Source organism: Montipora capricornis, chromosome 13 (assembly GCF_036669925.1).
Source record: "Montipora capricornis isolate CH-2021 chromosome 13, ASM3666992v2, whole genome shotgun sequence".
Classification (NCBI taxonomy): domain Eukaryota; kingdom Metazoa; phylum Cnidaria; class Anthozoa; order Scleractinia; family Acroporidae; genus Montipora; species Montipora capricornis.
The window spans coordinates 17,005,719-17,017,129 of NC_090895.1; positions in this window are offsets into that span (position 1 = coordinate 17,005,719).

The following is an 11,411-nucleotide window of genomic DNA, read 5'->3' on the forward strand; positions in this document are numbered from 1 at the left end:
GGAAGAGGTTGTCAACCTTCAGTCTTAATAATTTTTATATTACTTCGAATAATGGTACAACTGGGAACTCATTTCTTACCGTACACAGGAGAGAACGGTTTGGGCTTACATTAGGAAAATTTGAAGTTGACAAGCTAATTATCGGAAGGCTCCTTTTAACTCGAAGAACTGTTTTTATGCAGGGTTTTCTGATCGATGTTATAAGAGTAGGAAATCGTATGAACGCGAGTGCATTTGGTGATTTATGGGCATGAGTGATGTTTTGAAAGTTCTCAGAAAATTGCACGAGCCGTAGGTGCATGCAATTTGAGAACTTTCAAAACATCACTAGTGGCGATAAATCGCGAAATGCACAAGCAAGTTTATGCGATATTTTATTTATCATATACTCAACAAATTACTGAATTGCCGTGTTTCCATAGAAACTTCTGTTTTGCACCGTATAACCTATTTTGGAATAGTCAAGTGTTAGTAAATAATAAATGTAGTAATAACTAAGTTATCTTGATTTTGAGTTTGGCAACAAGTAGTAACGTGATTCAACTTTCAATTAACGGCTTAAAGAAGGCATTTGACTTGAACCTCGTCATTACAATACATAATTATCTTCAACATACTTCACAGCTTCAGACTATTATTACAGTGAACAGATTTTTGATCAATTGTGTTGCCTGGGAGCAACAATCTGCAGAAAGTTCTTCATATCTAATTTTCTTGCCCTTTTCAGAAGATACCAAGCTTGTCACTCGAAGATTCTTGATCTAGTCAAAAAGGGTTGCCTGAGGGGGGTGGCACTTAACTACAGAAAGACAATGGTTGCTAAGGAAGCTTTTTAGTCAAAGAGCCCTACAAAATGGTTGCAACTTTTTTTTAATCCAAAAAAAAAGGTAATTGTAGAATTAAAGGGACTCGAGAAATGATTATTTGAACGAGTCTCCAGCAAGAGTTTGGTAGTTAAGAGCCACCCTCCTCAAGGCCACAAAACATTGAGCAGATTTCAGTTGCTAACTGCTCGATTGCTCTTTAACAACAGCGCCTCTTAATGAGTGATGTCTAGGAAATAAAATTTCCGGTAATTACAACTTCCCGTTTTCTCTAATTTCGATCTGGTGACTTTTTGCCAATGAGTAGTTAACAATTATTCTTTCTGGGTAAAACAGAGTTAATCTATATCCGTGAAGTGATTTAAAGTTTTGGAAGGATAATTTTGAAGTCTGCTTAAACTCAATAAGGCATGTATTATATCAATACGATATTATGCAAGAATCACAAATCATATTTTACTTATTCAGGAACTTTTCAGACTTCTCGTTCCAATTAACTGATTCTTTTAAACAGTCGATGCGCCAAAATTGCTATGTGTTAAAATTTATGTTGAATTCCTCTTTAGCTCGGGAACATATCCTGTGAAATCGCTCTCGATCACTGTAAGCACAGGACGTTAAAACCTTGTACCTCGAAACAGGTTTAAAAAGAAAGGTGCACGCGAAGTAAGGAGTGGGATTTGTGATTCGTCAGCACATCTTTCACTTCTTACGGATGCTTCACTTCTCATCAATATCAATAGAAATATAAATCTACACCAAAATTTATATGTTGTCACAAAGGCTCAAATTAAGGGAACGCCACATTGAAAACTGTCAGTTCGATCAGACATTAAGACTCGAGACAAACAGGGCTTCGCCTGTATGTGCATTCGAGGGCTTACTGAGCTCATTTGAAAAAGATTTTAATGACGATACACGGATATTTTATTCATTGTTGTTTTATTATGTTGCTTTCCACATTGATTTATTATGATGAGTGATATGGTTAACTGTAGGTTGTACGCCATTTCACTGTTTCCTCATAGTATTCAAAAGAGGCACCAATTAAACAGTGGCTCTGTTGGGTGCACTTTTTTCAATTATTAAAATGCAACTAGTTTATAAAATGTATTGATGAACCTAAACTGCCTAATCCAGCACCAAGGATGGTGTTTTTTTAGTACTTTACAATGTACGCTCCTGTAATAAACACTTTTGTGAGTGGACAGCTTTAAGATTGATTGAAGGCAAGATTAATTAAAATAATCAGCAGAGTATGTCGTTATCTTCATAACCACAAACAAGCCCGTGACGGAACAATCCAATGAAGCAGGTTAGTTTCGCTCGGTGCAACATTGCTTGTCCGCTAATGGCTTTCCCATTTCCCATTGATTTGCGATGTGTATTCCCAATTTTCTTCTTTTGCTTGATCAAGTTTTGGCCAGTCTAGGATTAAGAATTTGTTTTTGATTAATTCAATTGTGTCCCAAGAACGTCATATGAACTCAAAATAATATTTCTTCTTGCTTTCAGTGGCTTTTCAAAACAAAGCTTCCTTTCAAGCCTCTTCAATAACTCTGGATAACTCGATAATTGGCAATTCAATTAGCTTCTAACAACGCGGGAAAAGATAAAAGGCCCACTTCATGTCCTTCATAGGAAAGAAATATTCTTCTGGAAACCAAAAAAACTATATTTAAGCAATAGAGAATTTTTTTTCCGTGTTTACATAGCCTCATCTAAATACGAGGGGGAGTTGGGAGAAATGGAGTCGTCAAAGGTAGTGGGAGGGATATACTGCTCTCTTCACAAATTTATTGGCCACCTTCTTCTAATTATTCTACATGCGCCCCTGCTTTGTACTGTTACGGCATTGATCCAACCGGCGATCATCCGTTCTTTTTTTTGTAGAGGACACTTCCTCTGTAAAGAGAAGAACGCTTGATCGCAGGTTAGTACTGGTCAAACCTCTTTGTCATGTCAAAGTCTCACTCTATGTGAGAAACGGGTGGGCTAGCATTTTCATGATCCCCAACACAGTTTCTTGTGGCCCTGTTCTTACCGCCGTCTGTGGTAGAAACAGGGTGTGCACATGAAATCTTACGTCTCACCCGGACTTACAGTTTCAGTTACAATATGAACATGGACATCTCCCATCAACTAAAAGAACCCGGTCAAAAAGGAAAAAAAAAAAAAAGAAAGCGTGAAGGGAAGGCGCGGAGAAAGGCCGAAAAGGTTAAGGCCACCCACGAAAACGACAATTTTTGTTTTTGTGAACTTCTGATTAATGGTAAGACTCCGATTCGAGAACGCAATCTGCAGGCTCTCAAGTGTGTGATAAAAACGCAGGAATGTTAACTAGTTAAAACGCATGATGAAAATGAAGCAAATTGTTTACTGATGTAGCTAGTGAAGAAATCAAAGAGTACTTGCCCGCAATCTGTGGAAACCATGGGCAATACGTTTATAAGTGGACCAGAGGACATTGATACAGAATCGAATACAGAATAAGAATTTATTTTTTCAATATCGGCAAATATGCACTTTGGTAGCTTGTTATTTCATTATGTTGATAAATAATTTTAAATTCCTATGGTGCCAATCCATTCAAATTTGTTTTTATTTTGTAGAAGAGAAAATCTTGTGGACATTGATATACGACCCCTCACTGAATGGTTGCACAGTTGCTTAATTTCATGCAGCCTCCCTTTTAATTTTAGGCTGCTGCACAATTGCAAAATGTATAATCGTTTAGCCATTTGCAACACTTTTACTTTTATAACCACCCAGTCCTTAATCTTCTTTTAAAAAACTATCTCATAATAGTATTATCTTCGTCATTTACCAATTAAAAGCTTGGTAGTTGTTTGCATTCGGCTAAGCTTGTCACGCAAACCGAACAATGCATCCGATTCAGGCAGCGTTTACACGGACGCGGTTTCGCATCGACACAGTTTGATGACTTCAAACCGCGTCAAAAATGATGCGGTTTGAAAATGTTTACACGGAAAGTTTTTACCAGGAAATCCAAATCATGATGGTATAAACGAGCCCTGCACTACGTGCTAAATTCACTATTTTGAATCGAACAATGCAACTTTCGCACCAAAAATGTAACCGTATTCAAATCGATGCGGTTTCGCTGTTAACACGACAGATGAAACCGCTTCGTTTTGAAAACGTTCCACTTTTGCCAGCGGTTTCAAATCGACACGGTTTCGGCAACAGTCTCGAATGGTGCCGTGTAAACAGAAGATGTAACCGCATCAAAAATCATGCGGTTACAAATTAAACCGCGTTCGTGTAAACACTGCCTTAAATAAAGGTGTGTCTCGTACGTTTGTCTTGCTTTTTGCCCTATTACATTTTTCTGAAGTTTGTCAGTGGCATGCATATTTAGATGGAGACGTCCTCACGATATATATTTTTTCCCATTCTTTGATTTGGTTGTATATCCACTGGAATATATTTGTGTAGTAAACGCACATTGTGTTTAATAAGTGATCGAGAATTTTAAAATTTGCACCCAGTACTTCGAATCTAAATTGCACATTTTACATTTTCTTTATGACCCACTTAGAAACAAAATTTTTAAAGGAAAATTACCAGCAACCAAAGACATCATTCATTCATTCATTCAGTATTAAGTAGACGCTCCGTGAGCGTACACTGGGTTGCCTATCGTAAGTGTTACTCAAAAACAGAAGGGACTGAGTTGGGTGGTATTGAACTGCAGCGTTCCAGGCAATTTTTTCAAGTCGGTGGTCATTAAGACCATTTTAGGGGTCACCCAGAAGTTGTACCAGCAGAGGCCCTTTGGCTCACACCTTCATACGACGAAAAAGATCTTTTTCGGAGGTTAAAAACCTGGCTGCCAGCCTTTTAATCATTTGTCAGAAAGAAAGAAAAAATCTTCTCATCTTTAGAAAAAATAGGCGCGCATTGCGTACGTGTGGTAGTGCATTAACACAGTGCTTTATTCCATATTGTCAACTGAGCTGCGTTTTGTCTTCCAGGATATTCAAGTTCGACATGTAGCTCTAATAGTACACGATATTGTTTCGGTTTTGTATAGCATTAGACTGCCATGGTAGGAATCTTAGGTAATAGCCCCCTGAGAAGAGATGTAGTTGCTAGCAAAGTACTAAACCCAGAAAGATTGAAGAAAATAAAAGGGAATCGAGCAACATTGCTGTCTTGCCTGACATGTTGATCATTTCCAAGTTCCCTCACAACTTCTTTTCACCATAAGTTTAAGCGTGCACTCTGAGCATCTGACAACTTTGCAATACAAAAGTTCAGTGAAGTTAACCCTGTCCGGTGAGGTTAGTATCTGGATGGGTGACCTAAAAATATACCACTTCGGAACAGAAGCATAGGACCGAAAATTATATTTTAACGCCCAAAAATGCGAACTAAGTAAGGTACAGATTTTGTTAGCTTGCCTTATGCAAAACAAATATTGATGCAAAAGTAAATAAATATTGATACACAGTTTTTGGGGACAGCAGAAGGAAGTTTTCAGGACGGTCGATCGAGAATAAAATATTTTGCCATTAGCAACAAAATTAACGACATGAAAACAACATTAATCTTGAACTACGCATATGAAAAGTTATCATCAGTGAAAAATATTTGGCGAGTTTTTTTGCTACGTTCAAATTTGTTATTGTACTTTTGGCTGCACAAGTAAATCGCAAAAATCGAAAGTGACATTGAATTCAGCAGGCGCCGTGATCAATTTACTGCGGCGTGTTTACTCGCACAACAGTGAAGCATCTGTGTCAAATGGTGGCAAGACACCGGGGTTTTGTTTTTGTTAGGTTTCTTTTTCTTTCAAGTGTTATAAAGTTTGAGAAGGAATGTGCAAATTCAACACAAAGATCACAATCGCCTAACTCTTGAGGTTGACCATTGTTTCTGCAAAGTCAAAAATTTACTCTCCAAGACGAGGTTATTTATCACCAGCTAATTCCATCGTTTTTGGAATAGCAGCTACTTTCATACTATTCATCAGCGTCACAATTTTTCCCATTTTGGGGCTCATTTTGTTAAAACTCAAGCACACTTCCAACAGACCTGCCCTAGTTTCGTGACTTATGCGCTGCCTACAATGCACTTCCAAAAAAATTCTCCCGTATCGTATTTCAACACACGTATGCAAATTTGTTAAGCTCGAAAATTACATAAGGTGGAAATCTCACAAAAAATCTTTTCCAGCGAAAAATTTATTGAAACAAACAACATACATGTATTTGCTATTACAGGCAAAAAACCCTTGCTATTTCAATTGTGTGCGTGCAAACGAGACACACAATCGGTGTCACAAAGCACATGCTTCACATCTGACCCTTTTCGAAAGAATCTTGTCCGTAAATAATAATTAAAGCACAAAAGAGACAACAAGCTTTCATTCGAATAATTTTTCACTGTCACATTTCCATATTCTTTTACCTTTGCAGAGTTGAGTACAAAATAAAATAATGTAACTTGCCAGACAACTTAGATGCGACTTCAGTAAACACTGTGATGCATTAAAGGCGTTCGATTCCTTCAATGTTTGTCAAATTCCTTAAAAGAATTGCCATTTTGATTTCAGTGTTGTATATAATACCAAGTTAGTAAAATATTAGAAACAAAGCTCACTTGATATCAAACGGCGAAAAATTAAGTTGTTGTCGAAGACCTTTACTTGTCGCTTTAAAGATTCCAGATGTTTATTTTTTATCGCCTTCCTTCTTTATCCAGATCCACTTAAGAGCTTCTGCCTGAGAGACCGGGGCAGACTTGGAAATAAAGGTCGGCCGATTTCGCTTAAAATTGGTACACACAGTACTTATGTCGACTTATGTAATATGCCAAAGTTTCAGCTTCAACGACTTTTTTTTAGCCGAGTTCTGGATATCAGCCCCTCAGGGGTCCCCAGAGGCTGATTTTCAGTGCAATTTTGGCCACTTTTAAATCTCTTTTTTACCAACATGAAATTAATTTCAGGCAAAAACAAAACCATATTTGTAAAGCCCTATCCTTAGGCTTTTATGGGTGAGAACATTATCTCATGGAAATTTTTCGCTAGCCTGTGGCTGTTATCACAACTTAGTCATATTTGAGGCATATGGGAAGCAACCGGAAATGGCATGTTTTTCAGACCAAATATTTTCCATGCCCATGTTTTATATCTTGAGGTCTTAGTATCCCTGCAAAGTTCAGCCCTTTGTTTAGTAATATCAAGAAAAAAATACTAAGGTTGAGGCTTTTTACTAAGAAAAAAACTTACGAGAAGATGGCTAACCAGGCCACTTCCGGTTAGAGTTTCAACAAAGCGTGTCTGCAAAAATCAGCCATTTAATTTCGATTATCTTTTTTCCTTCCAAGTTATGGTTAAAAGAGACTCTGAAGTTAATTGTCACCGAAAAGACTTGCCGTTAATAAGAAATTTTTATGTGATTGTTTTAGGACCGATCAGATAGTGGTCCGACAGCGGTTATAAATTTCTTGGAAGAAGTCTTGAAAATTACGGACAATAGAGCCGCTGCGAAAACTCTTTATTTACCTAACAACACATCTCTTCAAGTGAAGCTATGATCTTCGCAGTTATAAGCGCAATTTTTGCAATTGCGTAGAGAAGCCTGAAAAATTCAGAACTTCAACGGGGTTTGAACCCGTGACCTCGCGATTCCAGTGCGACTCTCTAACCAACTGAGCTATGAAGCCACTGACGTTGGGAGCTAACCTAAACCACAAATGACCAGCTCCCAACGTCAGTGGCTTCATAGCTCAGTTGGTTAGAGCGTCGCACCGGAATCGCGAGGTCACGGGTTCAAACCCCGATGAAGTCCTGAATTTTTCAGGCTTCTCTACGCAATTGCAAAAATTGCGCTCATAACTGCGAAGATCATAGCTTCACTTGATTTCATATCCGCAGTTCATATATGATTCATTTCATATACCATTTCATCATTGATTCATTCCTCACGGGACCATTAGAACCCACAAATGACCAGCTCCCAACGTCAGTGGCTTCATCGCTCAGTTGGTTAGAGCGTCGCACCGGAATCGCGAGGTCACGGGTTCAAACCCCGTTGAAGTCCTGAATTTTTCAGGCTTCTCTACGCAATTGCAAAAATTGCGCTCATAACTGCAAAGATCATAGCTTCACTTGATTTCATATCTGCAGTTCATATATGATTCATTTCATATACCATTTCATCATTAACACATCTCTTGCCGGTAAATCACAATGCAAAATTGCATCTTTTTCGTCCAAACTGCAACGTTAAGTTTATCTCCTTTGTTCAACTCTTTCAACGTATCACGTCTGTGGCCCGTAGTAATGAAGCGCTAATTAAATCAGGATATAAGCAAGCTTTGTAGTTCCATTCAGTAGTACTATAACCCACCGGTTTGGGCTTTAATATTTTCTGAAGAAAAAAGATCTTATCGGTCTCTTTAAAAGCAACCACAACATCTGTCGTGACACTACTTGAGAGTCGTTTTGAACCTTTAAGAAATTTGGAATATAATTATAGCTAATCGTATAACACAAATTGCAGTCACTCTTCCAGTCTATTTGCAAAGTGTCTGGATAAATTCACTTGCAAAAAACGCTTACCTGGCTTCACTTTTACAGACATGCCCCTTTCCTACAATCCCTTAAAAGTGAGGTAACATTAGAAACTTTAGCCCCAGCGATAAATTGGTCGCAAGTGCGTCGTTGTGAGTTAGATATACACAGGTCGATTAATATACCGTACGTGAAGAGGTCATTGTAGTTTGTTGGCTATGACTGACTTGGAATTCAGTTGTTTTCTCGTGCAGATTCGTCTCCTTGATATTGCAGAGAATGATAATGATAAAACTTGTATGATAACCTCAATGATATGATTTTTTTACTGAATATTTATTCATACCCAGTGCCCCAGTGTAAATGGCTCACGTATGTTGTAAATGATTGATAAGGACGTCCAAGACGGTCCGTTTTCGCCGGCAATCCGCTAAATTGCTGGAAGATTACTCACGGGCACTCTTTCCCTTTCTCTATCAGTATTTTCCTTTTGTTGCTTTCTCAAACAGCACAGATCCATGGTGGCATCCATACTGCATATATATCCAAAGATAGGACAGGGATGGAGTGGGTTATCCTTCCGGCAAAGACTACTGTTTTGGCAACTTGGGAAATAAAATATTTCAGCTTTCTTGGACCCCTTAAGGACTTGGGGGTTTTTTATCGCACCCGTAGCTGTAGATCACATGAAAAAGTAAGTCTTTATGGACTCACACTGAATTGCTGACCCTTAACTCTGGTTTCGGTAATAAGAAGCAACCTAGGCGGTAATCGCCCTGGAGGGCCATTATGCATCCTGTAGGTGATAAGGTAAGTCGTCACAAGGCCTAGTGCCCGCTCGTACCTGCTGGAGCTTAAATTGGTTACTGCTCTTCTTTCCTGGACAGGATAATAATCACTGGTGCCCATTTATACACCTGAGCGGAGAGAGGCACTGTTAAAGAAAATTGTCTTCCCAAGACGACATGTCAACGCCCTAGTAACTTGGGGCCCGTTTCTCGAAAGTCCCGAAAACTTTTCGGGCGCGAAAAGCCATTTGTGAAACTGCCAACCACTTGTTCTAGAAAGCCGATCTTTTAACGTGTTTTCAAGGTAACAAAAAGAAAAATGACTGTGAAGTTTGACGACTTAAGTCCTCTCCGTTCTTGAGATACAAAGGGAATTGTGACACCCGAAAATGGCCAAAAAAAGGAAACTGTCTGCTATCTATTAATTAAACTAATTAAATCTATTCAGTCTGTAAGCGAATTTGTTTCATTTGAGTGCTTTTGAAAGGCAGAGTGGCGAAAGTCTGGATTTCACAATTTAGTCCCTTGGAAAATCAAAACCATGAGTATACGGTGCACCTTTTGGAAAGAAGTTGACATATGTGGGGCACGAGATAACAAGCCGTCAGAGCCTGCTGTGACTCTCCCATTAGCGACATTAGATCGAGATAATACGCCCTGCTAGTCAAAGTGGGCGCTGCTGGTAATAAACTGACTGCGTCACACAGAGTTGACAATTTTACTGAATGGAAGTTAATTCTTAACCAAGCTGGCTTGTCTGGCGTCACAAAAGATGAATTAAAGACGATTTGTGATATGTCCACGTCACCGCCGAAAATTCACCCGTTTGCGTAAATATTCAGTAAACAAATCATGCCATTGAGGTTCTCATGCAAGTTCTATCATAATCATTCTCTGCAATATCAAGGAGACGAATCTGCACGAGAAAACAACTGAATTCCAAGTCAGTCATAGCCAGCAAACTACAATGACCTCGTCACGTACGGTATATTAATCGACCTGTGTATATCTAACTCACAACGACGCACTTGCGACCAATTTATCGCTGGGGCTAAAGTTTCTAATGTTACCTCAACTTTAAGGGATTGTAGGAAAGGGGCATGTCTGTAAAAGTGAAGCCAGGTAAGCGTTTTTTGTAAGTGAATTTATCCAGACACTTTGCAAATAGACTAGAAGAGTGACTGCTATTTGTGTTAGACTTAGCTTTAATTATATTCCAAATGTCTTTAAAGGTTCAAAACGATTCTCAAGTAGTGTCACGACAGATGTTGTGGTTGCATTTAAAGAGACCGATAAGATCTTTTTTCTTCAGAAAATATTAAAGCCCAAACCGGTGGGTTATAGTACTACTGAGTGGAACTACAAAGCTTGCTTATATCCTGATTTAATTAGCGCTTCATTACTACGGGCCACAGACGTGATACGTTGAACGAGTTGAACAAAGGAGATAAACTTAACGTTGCAGTTTGGACGAAAAAGATGCAATTTTGCGTTGTGATTTACCGGCAAGAGATGTGTTGTTAGGTAAATAAAGAGTTTTCGCAGCGGCTCTATTGTCCGTAATTTTCAAGACTTCTTCCAAGAAATTTATAACCGCTGTCGGACCACTATCTGATCGGTCCTAAAACAATCACATAAAAATTTCTTATTAACGGCAAGTCTTTTCGGTGACAATTAACTTCAGAGTCTCTTTTAACCATAACTTGGAAGGAAAAAAGATAATCGAAATTAAATGGCTGATTTTTGCAGACACGCTTTGTTGAAACTCTAACCGGAAGTGGCCTGGTTAGCCATCTTCTCGTAAGTTTTTTTCTTAGTAAAAAGCCTCAACCTTAGTATTTTTTTCTTGATATTACTAAACAAAGGGCTGAACTTTGCAGGGATACTAAGACCTCAAGATATAAAACATGGGCATGGAAAATATTGGTCTGAAAAACATGCCATTTCCGGTTGCCTCCTATATGCTTCAAATATGACCAAGTTGTGATAACAGCGAAAGGCTATCGTAAATTTGCCATGAGCTAATGTTCTCACCCATAAAAGCCCACGGATAGGGCTTTCCAAAGATGGTTCTGTTTTTGCCTGAAATTAATTTCATGTTGGTAAAAAAGAGAGTTAACAAAGGCCAAAATTACACTGAAAATCAGCCTCTGGGGACCCCTGAGGGGCTGATATCCAGAACTCGGCTAAAAAAAAGTCGTTGAAGCTGAAACTTTGGCATATTACATAAGTCGACATAAGTACTTTGTGTAC